Raw genomic sequence first — 14,183 nt, 5'->3', positions numbered from 1 at the left:
ATGTTGCTGAAATAATTGGGTATACATATGCAAAAAAGAACTTCATATCCTGTACCGTATACTAAGATTAATTCAAGATGGTCATAGACTTAAGTGGAAGAGTTAAAACTATAAATCTTGCAGACAAAAACATAGAAAAATCTTTGTGACCTTGGGTTAGGTAAGGATTTTCTAGTTATGATACCAAAAGCATGATCTATAAAAGAACAAACTCATAAATTGGACTTTATCAAAATTAAAAACTTAGAGAATGAAAAGACAAGCCATGGACTAGGAGAAAACATTTGCAATGTGTACACCTGATAAAGAACTTGTATCTAGAAAATACAAAGAACTCTCAAAACTTAAGAAAACTCTTAAAACTTAGCAAGATTGTAACAGTCATTTCACCAAAGAAGTTATGTGAATGATTGATAAGCACATGCAAAGATGCTTAACACCACTGGTCATTAGGGAAACGGAAATGACCATTCCATACCATTAGAATGGCTAAAACGAAGGGGACTGACCATACTGAATGTTGGTGAGGCTGTGGAGGAACTAGAACTCTCAAATACTTACGTCGGAAATGTAAAATGGTACAACACTCTGCAAAAACAATTTGACAGTTTCCTAAACGTCAAACCACACACACACCTGCCATATCCAGCCATTTACTCCCAGAGAAAAAGTGTATGTCCATCCAATGACTTGTACACCAATGTTCACAGCAGCTTCATTTGTAAAATATATGTATATCCCCAAATTGGAGACAACCAAATGCCCATCAGCAAGTGACTGAATAAACAAATGGTGGCATCCGCAGTGCCACAGCCTCCCCAGGTTCCAGGGAAGGGCACCCCCCCCACCTCTCACCATGTAGGAAGAGCATGTGAGATGAGAGAGGTGGTTGAATGTGCCACAGTGTATCATGTATGTTCCCTTGGGAATACCCTTTTTAAAGCCCTACACCACATGTGAAAGTCAGAACACAGTCATTGCCCCACCGCTTGGTACAGTGCCCCTGTTTGTTGAGAACCCATTAACTAGAACAGCTCTGCCTCTGCTTAATGAAAGCTCTTTACTGAGAGAACAGAATGTTCTACCCTGAACTAAGTGCTCTTAGTTCAAGAACTGCCTGAGCTCAGACAAGTGCAGTGCAGGACTGTGGCTGGAGGGCCAGACGTGAACAAAGCAGTCAGCATAGGTCAACACTTCCATGGCTGCTGTGTTCAGTGGAATATTTCTCGTTGCTAATCACGTCTGCAGTGTGGCCACACTTTACAGCACTGTTTAGTTCTACAACCACTAGACTTCTTTTAGGCGCTCACACTCTTAACGGAGATACTGCAAAAGGACTCCAGGAATTGGACTCAAGTGGCTATTGAACTAGCAGCTCCTTAGTTTGAAAATGGTAAAGGAAAAGAAAAACATTTAACTTGCCTTTCCAATAGAAACTTTTTTTACTTCTGAGAAAACAGCCCAAAGTGATGAGGAAAATTTTCTCTTTTACCAAACAATATCTGCAAAGAATGTAGTGGGATTGTTATAATTAGCAAAACCCTTCAGTCAGGTAACAATTATCAATGGCCTTAAAAGCATTAGGTGTATGGTTGATGGGAAACGGTTCATGTAGAGCCAAAGTGATACATAGAGATTTCTTCCTAGTTGCAAGGGAAAACATGTAACTGCCCCAACAGGGGATCAGAAAGTCATTACCCTCACCAAGTGGTTGATCTTAGCTTCACTGACGGCAGGTCAACCAGAGGTTACGTTGATTCCTGATGTGATACAGAGATGAGGTCAGCTGCATTCCCTGTGGTGTATAGTCAGGCTTGACTCCATCAAACTTTAATCTCCAATGATAAGTAATATAGAAAATGAGGGAACAAAGTAATTAATCATAAAGAAGTCTCCAGAAAAATCCAAAAGATGGCACAGCCCTAGCACATCTGGCCTGGCCTACTTAATAAGAAGTTAGTGTTATAAAGAGAGAGGGAAACTGTTATTAGTTTAGAAGAGAAAACTATTATACTGCAATGTGTGGATTGATTAAACCAGATGTATAGGAAATCTGAGTATGGACTGGTATTAGAAGAGACAAAATTTTATTTACACGGAAAAGTAGAAATCATTAGATAAAAGATCCAGGTTATAAAATAGCATGTACAGCATGGCCTGATTTTGGTACAAAAAATATAGGAATATATACATGCAAATTGTCTAAAATGGAACACTTATGACAATAAAGGGGGGCACTACTGCTATTTATGCCAGGACAACAGGTATAAACTGGGTCTTCCAGGTGACCCAAGAGATTTGTCATCCACAAGCAGCTGTTCTCAAACTTGACTGTGCAGCAGAGTTTCCTGGGGATGTTAGGTGTGGGGGGCATGTAAAATGAGCATTCCTAGGCCCCATCTCAGAAGATTCTGACTCAGTAAGTCTGGGATGGGCCTAAGGATTGGCCTTTTTTGTAAGTGAGTAGGTGATTCTGATGCCGGGACTGGTGAAGGAATGGAGCTTGGCCCGGAGCACTTTCTGTTGACACCACTAAGCAGCGGTTGGCTAATCTTCGTGGAAATGTTCAACTGAATTTTGCTTTTTTTCTTCTTGAATTAATTGCTCAGCAACCCCTCTGTTGCCCATTAAAGGAGACAGGAAAGCATAGCTTTGGCACTTACTAGCTGTATGACATCGGGTATGTTTCTTGACATTTCTAAGTCTGTTTCCTTGTAGGTAAATTAGTAATGTTGATAGAGTTGCTATGGGGATTCATTGAGAAAATATTTAAAGTATATGTCCCAATAAGGAGTAGTTCTGACGGTTACTATGATCACTATTACTGTCGCTGAACAGGCAGCGAATGCACTTGCTACCCCCTGGAAGCGCTAGGTTGTGTCACCTGCCTTTCACATGTCGAGCGTCTCCTGGAAAGCAAAGTGAACACCTCTTCCCTGCTCCTCACGATGACTCATAAGTGCCCGGCGAGCAGCTTTTCCCTGCACATCTGTTTTCTGACAGCCCCTCGGAGGTCAGTGGAGCAGTTGCCTGAGTCTGGGCCTGGGAGGCCTACGCAGCACAGCCGCTTCCATATTTTGCTCTGAAATTTTGAGTCTGGTTACCATGCAATGGAAAGCTGAGGGCGGTGACTGGAAGGAGATTCTCCAGTCTTTTGGACTCAACTTGACCTTTCTGGCTACATTTTCCTTCCTGTCCTATATAAGTCTAAGGAGACAAGATTTTCTTGGCAACATAATTATTAGTGCCCAGTCAGGGAAGATGATTCCGGGAAGATTCCTGCTGTTGTCTTAGCGGGTGGAAACTTCTGTGGCCTGCAGAGGCTGTGCGCTGTTGTTGTCTTTCTTGGGTTCTTTCTTTCTTTCTGTTCTGAGACAGGAAACAAAACATCCACAGAAAACAATTGCTAGTTCTGTCCCTGTTTGTACTCATTTGGGGTGAGCATTGGTTTGGTGTTTATTTTTGGGCTTTGTTTGCTTTGTCTTTCACACTTCCATTCTGTGCATTATCACCTGTATGTTTTGAAGAGTCGAGATGCGTCACTGGACACATGGTCTGATGAACTGTTTGGAATAGAGACCGTCCTAAAATCTCTGGGGCCCGGTTACTGCCTCCTGGAGGGGTCTGAGCAGCTCTGTCCAAGGGGTTAGGGTTAGAAAGGGTGCCCGACGTACGTCCTACTTTATCCCATATAAGGCCAAGGGGAAATTTACCCTGAAACTAAAGGAAATTAAGCTTCAGTACCCCTCACTTGCCAGGGCCTGGTCTTTCCTAAGGCACTGGGAGGGGAACTACTGATGTGTTCATATGTTTTTATATAAATAGCAAAAATAAGATATTCTTGTATTGTTTTCCCATTAAAGAGAATCTCAAAAATTTTATAAGATTTAGACCCTCTAAACCTGGATTCACTCTTGACAGGGTTTCCTCTCTGTCCACGGCTGGTGGGCATCCCCTTCACGTAACCAGACAGTAAGCTGCCTCCACTCCAGGCCGGGCACACTGGAATGCCAAGGATTGGGTGGAGTGCAAGGACAGGGGGGCACTCACCACCCAGGTAGCTGCTGGACGCGGAGAAGGCAGCAAGCTGCAGCCAGAGCAGAGCCCTGGGGAGAAACGAGCCTTAGATGGGGTCTGGTGGAAGGAGTTCCTTCTTCAGAGGGTGGCCGTTAAGTGACACTGTCCGAGAAGTAGCCTATAAAAAGTTAACAAAAACCCCAAAGGTGTGACTTTCTCATGTTTGAATGAAAGATGTATTTAAAAATTAATAATTCATAGAAGCTGCCTACTGAAATATAAAATGAGGCTAACACTGGTGCTCACTATGTGCTAGGTACATGTACAATATATATACCTAATTTAATATACATTATATACCTATGTCATCACATACTACATATTATACCTATATAATATGCTGCATATAATTATATGGTGTATAGGTATACAAATGTATTTTATATGTATGTATAGTTTAATATGTACATATACTCAAGTGCACCCACGTAGTGTCTCAGTTCATTTCATTCCTGCCAACAGCCCCACGAGGCGAGTTCTGTGGGAATTACCTGCGTCTGCAGATGAGGGAGGGAGGCGAGGCGGAGGTCAAACGGCTGCGCGGGGCGTTGAGCAGGATGCCGGGGCAGCCAGGCTGCAGAGCGCAGGCCTCCGGACCGGCTCCTCCTGCGGCCTGCGGCCTGCGGCCCCGCCCACGCGCGCCCCGCCCCCACGCGCGCCCCGCCCCCACGCGCGCCCCGCCCCACGCGCGCCCCGCCCCCACGCGCGCCCCGCCCCCACGCGCGCCCCGCCCCCACGCGCGCCCCGCCCCCGCGCGCGCCCCCGCCCCCACGCGCGCCCCGCCCCACGCGCCCCGCCCCCGCACGCGCCCCGCCCCCGCACGCGCCCCGCCCCCACGCGCCCCCCCACGCGCCCTCCCGTCCCCACGCCCCGCCCCGCCCCCACGCGCCGTCCCGTCCCCACGCGCGCCCCGCCCACGCGCCCCCCCACGCGCCCTCCCGTCCCCACGAGCGCCCCCCCCACGTGCGCCCCGCCCCACGCTGTCCCCGACAGCTGCCCCTCTCACAGCTAATCGTTGGCTTTCGGATGGACCGGGAGCGGTGGGGGAACATGGTCAGACGGCCGTGCGGCAGTTCGGAGGAGGCTGCGTGTCCCCCGTGGCCCGGGCCCGGCTGGCGGACTGAGCCCCTGGGGGGGGCGGGGCTCAGGCGGCCGGCGATCTGGGGTCCCGGGTCCCCCGTCGCGAAAGGCCCGCCGGCCGGAGCGAGCGCGGGCGGCGGCGGCGCCACCTGGTGGCAGGACCCGCGCAGGGGCGCCGGTCAGACCGTGTCCCTGCGGGAAGCGCCGGCCGCCTGGACAGAAGGACGCCTGGGCGACAGGCCTGGGAACCAAGGCAGCTGAAGGGGCTGAAGACGTTTGCTTCAGAACAGCCGTCTGCAGCCTTTTCCGTCTCGTGGCACACACCAGCTAATTACCAAAATGGTGCGGCACACCAAAAAATACCTTTTTTGCCGACCTGACAAAAAAAAAGGTGTAATCTTGATTCACTCACACTGGATGGCTATTGTGTTGGCTGCTGTCATTTACTTATTGGACTATCTAAGGGGAGAAAGGTCAGTGCCCCTGATTAAATAGTCAGGTACTGCGTGGTTTAAAAGTTCCTGTGGCACACAGGTTGAACCAAAGACCCATCTCTTTAAAAACTGAGAATGTTTGTGCGAGAGAAATATTTATCCTGTGTAGGATCAGAGGGCAACACTGGGCGCGAGGATAAGTTACTAGGAAGCAGGTGGTTTTTTAAAATTTATCTTTCTTGTTGAAAGTATTACAGATGTTCCCTTTCCCCCCCTGCCCCCTCTCACCCCCACCCCCAGGCTTCACCACACTATTGTCTGTGTCCCTGGGTATCCACATATGCGTATAAGTTCTTTGGTTAATCTCTCTCTGTCCCCCGACCCTGCCTTTCCTCTGAGATTCGTCAAGTCTGTTAGGGAGCGGATTTTTGCCCCAATATTAAAACTAGTCCCGTAACCCCGAGGAGATATTCAGTGAGGTGCTGCTGACCACATGGCAGTGTCCTGGGAGGGAACATCCTGGCTGGAAGGCCACCGCTTCTTGCAATCCCTCGTCGCAGGCTTTCTGGAACAGTCCCCTTTGGAATATTCTGCCTGTGATGGTGACTACAAACAATTGTATGTCCCAGAAACGCCATTACACTCACATTTACTCCACACCTCCGAGGGCCTCTTGCTTTTGGAAACAGATTAAGGATGTTTTGTCTAATATAGCCTGGCCTGCATTTTTAAACGTGGGCAAGGTGCTAGAGTTTCATCCAACTCTCCAGGATTTAAAAAAAAAATCTTTTATCAGATGAGATTATGTAACCACTTTAGATGACCCAGTGACATATTAGCAGAGTGCGATCTAGAATCAAGGAGCTGACTTTTTTATTTGAGCTCTTTGAGACTTTTACAAGTCCTGGCTCAACAGGCACCGGCTTCCTGCGATAAGAACCAGGGATGGCCTTGGTTTGGGACAAGCTCCCCTGTTTAGCTCTGCCCGCTCCGTCCTACAGGCCTTCCCCGCAGCCTCCCCTTCCTTTCCCGTCTCCACAGTGGCAGCTTTCATTGTCAGTTGGGATGCCCTAGGAGATGAGACAGAGCTCACTCCTGGGTGGAGCTGGTGTCTTTCTGGAGGTGAGCTCTCACCTGTGCATATCCACCTTTGGCAGGGACAAGCCCCAGTGTCATCTAATGTCCCCAGGCTAGTTGTGTATTTGGAGACTCTGCCCAGGCCCTAAGAGCAGGAATCATTGCTCTGAATCCAGCCAGCTCCTCAGGTGTTACACCCTGTGGGCACTGGCTAGATGCTTGCTTTCCGGGTCTCTTCCCCTCCCACGGGGCATCTCGAGACCCCGTCATCCAGGGAGCCTGGTTCACACTGTCCTCCTAACCCCCAGCTCCGCTTCGAAGGGGAGAGTGTCTTCCCCTGTACGGCTCTGTTTTCAACTTGATGTACCTATTTGTGCCACGGTGACAGGGCCATAGAAATAGAAAGAAAGAGCAGGGAAGTAGAACAAAGGAAGGGAAGATCCAAAGCGCCAGGGGGCTGGAAGCAGTACTTTTGTGACACGAAGGCTGGCAGCGTGGTTTGTCCTGTGCCCACGCACGACCTCTCTCTCCCGGGAACATACATGCCGTCTGCTTCCTGTGCACCGGCATCCTCCGGGCCTCGAGAGGCGGGGAAACGCTGAATTCAGCATAGAAGGAGACCCATCGTTGTCACTACTTCTTGCATTCGTGTGCCACTTGACACTTTTCGGTGCACATTGATGCACATGACTCCCCCAGTTGATCTTACATCAGGAATAGCGACCGCTCTGTTTTCCTGATGAACTGGAAGTTCAGAGACGAGCTTGTGCGAAGTCAAGCAGCCAGCGAGCGGCCAGAGCTAAGTGCCTGCTCCCTCGCCCTGCGTAGCCTCCGGATGCTAAGCCCAGCTCTGTGCTCAGTGGTGGGAATTCAGGGCAGGCTGCAGACACCCAGTGCATCGGGGGCAGTGTGCTCGGGTTAGAATGATCCCTGCGGAGTGACCGAGTTATGGACAAACAGCTGGTGCTTCTGCATGGACCTCACAGAAAAATGTGATTGTCGGCAGAAGACCTCTTGCTAATTTTATGTCTTGAGACAAAGGAAAGTGTGAGCCATAGATGTACCCTGTGTGAGGGCGGAGAGCCGTTCCACACGGCTCCTGGCCAGCGCGAGTGCCCTGAGTGCTCTCAGCCAGTCGGCCACACAGCTGTCTCCATCCCTGCCCAGGGCAGACTGAGGCAAATGCCACATGAACTAGAACCCTGGGCATGGCTGGGCACATTCCTGCCTCATTTCTATGACCCCCTTCGTGCATGTCTGATGAACTGAAGGGTGCTACCTGCCTCCGAGTCCTGCAGATTCTTGTCCCTGGGCCTTCATTTCTGCTGGGCCCACCATCGAGGATGCCCTCTGCTTCCCCTTCCCTCTCACCTGACCATTAGTCTCTTCTTGTTGGTGACTTGCATATCTTCTTTGGAGAAATGTCTACTTAAGTCCTTTGCCTATTTTTAAATTGGATTATTTGGGGCGGGGAGGGGGTGTTGATGTTGAGTTGTAGAAGTTCTTCGTCTAGTCTGGATTTTAAGCCCTTACCAGGTATATATGATTTGCAAATATTTTCTTGCATTCTGCCAGCTGCCCTTTCGCTCTGTTGACTGTGTCCTTTGATGAGGCTTATCTCTTTTATCAGTCTGAAGTTTTGGGGGGGCAGGATTGTATTTCAGGGGGATCTTTAGTAAATGGTTGTGGAGAGAAGCAAGGGACACACACTGCGGGTGACTGGGCAAGCTTATTTTTAATGAAGCAGGATTTAAGTTTCAGTGGGCAGGGAGGGCCCCAGTAGAAATGCGGGTTGCTTCTGGTGCCCTTTCCCCCTCCCAGCCTTTTCTTCCATCTGTCCCTCTCTGCTCGGGCACTAGGTCCTCCACCTGGGGGTGACCCAGTTTGGTGCAATTTAACATGTGGTCATAAAACACTTACTGGGTGTCAAAACTGCTGGGGGCTACAAAGCAAACCCACCATAGGAAAAAAGGCAAAGAAGGGCATCTAACCTGGGCCAGGGGGTAAGAGGGAGTCCTGGAGTCATCGGCACCAGGCCTGGTTTGCTCTCAGGGCAGCCTGAGCTCCGCTCCTCAGCCCCGAACGTCACCACCCGGAGTCGCCAGCAGAGGGCGCCCCACAGCGGGAGGGGCAGAGGGCGGACGTCGGGATCTAGGGTCAGGGCTCCCCCTAACTGTTTACAGGTGCAAAGTTCATTCTAGAGAATAATTGAAGAATCTCAATAAACTTTATTTCCTTTGGAAAACTAAACGGAGAAATACACGTGGCTGGTAAATTTATTCCGAAAATTAAATGCTTAAAAAGGATTCGCTGTATTTAATAACAGGCTGTGCTTCCTATGTGCTTGTCACGCTTCTCAGCACGTGGTGTGTACAGCTTACCTCCTCACAGCGACCCTGGGAGGTTGGCGTCATCACCCCCACCCAGGGAAACGGAGGCACAGGGAAGCCAAGTGACTGTCCCAAGGTCACAGAGGAGGAAGCGGCAGCCCTGGAATTTGAACCTGCAGCCTGGCTCGAGAGCCTGTGCGCACGCCTTGAATGGTTTGATTTCTACTCCCCAAGACAGTTTTCCCACTTCAGTCAGCTCCAGCCAACAGAATATGTGCTATGAGGTCATTCCCTTTAAGACTCCAGTTGCTCACTTGCAGCTTCTGAAAACTTCACCGCTGCCTGAGGCGTCTGAAGAGGACTGCGTGTCGCAGAGCCCCAAGAGCGCCTCCCCAGGGGCTTCAGAGCCACCGCTTCGCCCTGCTGCCCCGATGCCCTGGAACCTCACTCAAAGCCACACTTAAAAAAAATAAATCTGTAAACATAAGGGGGAAAAAAATCTCTGAGAGAGGTTTAAAACCATACTCACCATTCCATCATCACATTCAATAAAATTAATAACAATTCCTTAATACCATCTAATACTGGGGTTCAGTTTTCTCTGGTTATTTCAAAACTGTCTCTTCCCAGTTGCATTTGTCTGTAGGTCGCTTACATCTTTTCTCATCTGTAAAAGGATGTCTTCCTTTTAAGGGGCACTCGTTTTATTGTTGACAAGGCTGAGCCATGTGTCCGGTGGAGTCACTGGGCGGACTGGGCGGTGGGGTTTGACGTCCTTGTCGCTTTGGTCGCTGGGCTCTATCAAGATACAGTGAAATAACCCTCCCTGTGATCAGGAAATCAAGCGGACACACTGTTGCTATTTGTCTCGGTTTGCTTTTGACTCGTGGGGGTTGCCTTTTCTAAATATAATTTTGTGTCTCAGTGCTGCAGAATATCCGCATGGCTGGAAGCGGAAATCATGAAACGGACGTGAGCAGAGAGGCACAGCCTCCTCGTCCCCCTCTCCCACCCTCACTCTTCCCTGCCTCAGAGATACCAGGCTTCAGTTGGTTTTGCTTCCCTCCCCGTCGTCGTTTGTATGTTCGTATGCTTGTGTTCCTCTCCTTTCTAACCAAAGTGGACAGCACCGGCGCCTGCGGCTCCGGCCTTGTATTTCTGGGGACCATCTTCATTCCTCACAGCTGCTTAGCACTCGGCCCCCTGCTGATGGACATCTGAGCCGTTTCCAGCCTTTGCTGTTGCAGATCTGCAGTGGATGACCTTGAGCACAGGTCATCTCGCAATTTTGGAAGTTATTTTGGGGGTAGACGCCCAGAACCGTGACTGCTGAGCCAAAGGGGAAGGCACAAGCGGGTTTGCTGACATCCAAGACTCTCCTCCACGGACATCAGACCCTTTTGAATTTCCATCGGCCACGCATAGGGAATGGGACTGTTTCCCCAGAGCCTTGCCCACAGAGAAAATTGTCAAACTTTTGGATTTTCATCTGTCTGAAAGATGAGAAATGTTCTCTCAGTAGAGTTTAAATTTGCAGTTTTCTTGTTATGAGCAACAGAGGACACATTTTCCTTTGCTTTTCTTTCTCTGTGAAATGCCTGTTCATAGCTCTTGCCCACTTTTCTATCAGGTTATTGGGCTTTTTCTTCTTTGAAGTTCTTTAATTGTGAAGGATATTAGCCCTTTGTCTGTGATATAATTTGTAATTATTTCTCCAAGCTTTTTGTTTGCCTTTTGATTTTACTTAAGATGTTCCGATATTGCCAACAAGACAGATTCATTCATCTTTTCTCTTTCGCCTCTCCTAGGTTATAAAATATTTCACCCATTTTTCCTATTGTTTATGGTTTCATTTTTACATTTAGATCTTTGACCCATTTGAATTTATCCTGGTTTTTTGTGTGATAAGTGGATTCAGTTTTCTCTTTTTCCGTATGGCTGTCCAATTGTATGGTAGGTGAATTACGTCTCAATAAAGGTGTTATAAAATATCTATCTATCTATCTATCTATCTATCATCTATCTATCTATCTATCTATCTATCTATTATCTATCTATCTATCTATCTATCTATCTATCTATCTATCTATCTATCTATCATCTATCTATCTATCATCTACCTATCTATCATCTATCTATCTATCTATTATCTATCTATCTATCTATCTATCTATCTATCTATCTATCTATCTATCTATCTATCTATCATCATCTATCTATCATCTATCTATCAATCAATCAATCTATCTATCTATCTATCTATCTATCAATTATCTATCTATCTATCTATCTATCTATCTAAAATTGTTTGGAAGGATTTATCCCAACACTTAAACACTGGTTGACTCTGCGTGGTGGGATAATGGACGTTTTCTATTTTGTATTTTCCCTCTATTTGACCAGATATGCTCTGTTTTGTTCTCTCTTTCAGCAAGACCTCTCTCTCTGTTATATGCCTCAGAGCTGGGACATTTATTTCTGACAGGAAATAATGCAGGCCCGATGAAAAATGCTTTTAAAGAAGTTTTCCCATGGTCCATATTTAGGCAGTCAGACAACGGATGTTGGAGTATCTGTTGTGCACACTGGATGGTGCTATGTGCTGGGAGCATAATCCTCTGGGTAGACGTGTCTAAAAGTCAAGTAAAAGTCAAGTCCGCTAACCTCAAGGGGAACAGAGGCCTTTTACAAAGCCAAGGGAGTGTGCAGACAGGGAGGGCGAAGAACTCATAGGGGGAGAGGTCCCCGTGGGGGGCGGGGGTCCTGGGGGACTTAGCGAGGAAGTGTCTTCCATCAGTCCTTGAACAAATAGGATTTAGGTGGACAGGGAGAGCAGAGGCACATCCAGGCCAGGCCAGCACTGCGAGCAGAGGCGATGGCCCTCCTTGGGGCCCTTGGGGGACCAGGTGGACAGGGCTGGTCAAAGAGGATGTGCCTTGAGCACCCGACGCTGTTCACGGTGACTGGGGGGCAAACCTCTGCTCCTGACGGCGAGGCGGCCTTCGGTGCACCCGAAGCCTCTCAGGGGACCCAGTTACACACAGACCCCTGCCCCCCCAGGGGGCTCACTCTTGGTGGCGGAATTCCCTGCGGGTTCCGAAGCCCACGGGCAAAGAGACTGTCAAGGTCTGGATTTGTGGTTGCTGTTAACCATGCACTCTCGGCTGGCAGCCACGGGCGAGGGCCTTGCGTCTGCACCAGGCACAGCAGCCCTGGGGAAATTATTAACACTCTGAAGGTGGGGCAGGAGGAAAGGCTCCATTCTTGTTCTAACCAGCCTGGAAATGGAGACTTTTTTGAACTCTCCAGTCCTGTACCAATGCCTGGCTATGCATCTGGACCTCCAGGCAACTCTCTAATGACCCCTGAAGGACTCATGATGACCCGCTGAAGGACTCACTCATACATCCACCTGACACCATTGTCCAGGCCACCAGGGTGTGACCAGACCTCCTGGCACCCATCTTCCAGGCCACCTGGCACCCATCATCCTGACTGCCCGTCCTCTGACAGGCAACTGTCCTGGACCAATCCTAGTGCTAGGAAGGCAGGACTGATGATAATTCTCAGAAATGTACCTTTTGCTCTAAGAGCTTTTCACTTCTCTTTCTTCTTTGGAACACTTCTGGGTTTTTGCCTAACTGTGTTTCCAGTTTGCGAACTCTAAGGCCCTTGAATAAATCTCTCGTTTATTTCTAGCAAAGCCTCCAGCCTCTGAGTTCCTCTGACAGTTCTTCGCTGTGTCCACAAGCCTGGGTTGGTGTAGCCCCCACGCGTCTGTGTTTTGAGCCCCTGACCTTATCCATCCAGTTTTCCAGCACTTTAATCAGTCGCCCTCTTGGGGTGCACCGCTGTCCGCTGAGCTCACCCCGAGCTTGCACGCTGGTAAATTCCTTTCCAGCCTCGGTTTCTTACCAGGAACTGGCTTCGGGCCCTAGGAGGCTGCCCCGGGGAGGGGACGTCCCCTGGATGCTGCCTGCAGAACCGGAGCAGGCGGAGGCTCCTGGGCTTACAGTCCTGTCCCCCGTGGCCCGACACCAGTCTCCGTGGAATGAAGGAAAGGCGGCTTCGATCCAGGGCCACCCTTCCACCCGAGGCTGCGCCGCGCCTCCCGCAATAAGCGCCCGTGTCCTTGCGGACGGCTGCCCAGGGCGCGCCTTCCCTGGGCCCAGAGCTGGGACAGAGCGGGAGGGAGGGGCGAGGCTCTCGCCAGTTAAACAGGACGCAGCCATCAGCGTTTCCTAGGATTTCCCTGGGGCAGCCAGGGACTGTTCTCTCCCCTTTGCTCCGGTCCTCCGCACCCCAGCCCTGATGCCCAAGGCGGAGGCGCAGAGCTGCATGTGCCCCTGCCCCCCCGACAGCCTGGGGCCCCCGCTCCTCCCTCGTGCTCGGCAGCCTCCCTCACGCCCGAGTCTTTGGGCGAACCCACGCCCCCTCTCATTTTCTTTTTTAATTAATTTATTAATTTATTCTTCTGTAGAAACTTGCTCACTTTTTTTAAAGTTCTTTATTGTTGAGAATACTACAGATGTCCCCTTTTTACCCCCATTGATCCCCTGAACCCTGCATCCACCCCACCCTCAGGCCTTCCCCAGACCAATGTCTCTGTCCGTGGGTTATGCTTATGAACATATAAGTTCTTTGATTAATCTCTCCCCACCCCCTCCCCACCTTCCCTCTGAGATCCCTCAGTCTGTTCCTTGCTTCCATGTCTCTGGATCCATTTTGTTCATCAGTTTATTTTGTTCATTAGATTCCACATATGAGTGAGACCATGTGGTACTTGTCTTTCTCTGACTGGCTTATTTCACTCAGCATAATCCTTTCTAGTTCCCTCCATGCTGTCCCAAAGGATAAAAGATCCTTCTTTACAGCTGCATAGTATTCCACGGTGTGAATGACCCACAGCTTTTCTATCGACTCATCTAGTGATGGGCACTTGGGCTGTTTCCAGATCTGAGCTATTGTAAGTTGCGCTGCTATGAACACAGGGATGCGTAAGTTCTTTGTGATTGGTGTTTTGGGTTCCTTAGGATATATTTCTAGAAGTGGGGTCACTGGGTCAAATGGCAGGTCAATTTTTAATCTTTTGAGGAAACTCCATACTGCTTTCTATAGTGGCTGCACTCGTCTGCATTCCCACCAGCAGTGCACTAGGGCTCCCCTTTCCTCACACCCTCCCCAG

General features: G+C 49.3%; 1 long non-coding RNA gene across 1 annotated transcript; it reads right to left on the bottom strand.

The window, feature by feature from the left end:
- Positions 1-2,072: 2,072 nt before the first annotated feature.
- On the bottom strand, positions 2,073-4,707 carry LOC308566240. Its single transcript, XR_014000141.1, has 3 exons — positions 4,569-4,707; positions 4,051-4,195; positions 2,073-3,369 (listed from the first exon to the last, which is right to left on the bottom strand). It is a non-coding gene; the product is annotated as an uncharacterized lncRNA (long non-coding RNA).
- Between the last annotated feature and the right edge of the window lie 9,476 nt (positions 4,708-14,183).

This window comes from Miniopterus schreibersii, assembly GCF_964146895.1.
Source record: "Miniopterus schreibersii genome assembly, chromosome: 13".
Classification (NCBI taxonomy): Eukaryota; Metazoa; Chordata; class Mammalia; order Chiroptera; family Miniopteridae; genus Miniopterus; species Miniopterus schreibersii.
The sequence above is the reverse complement of the archived record's forward strand: the minus strand, read 5'-3'. Positions and strand labels throughout refer to the sequence as shown.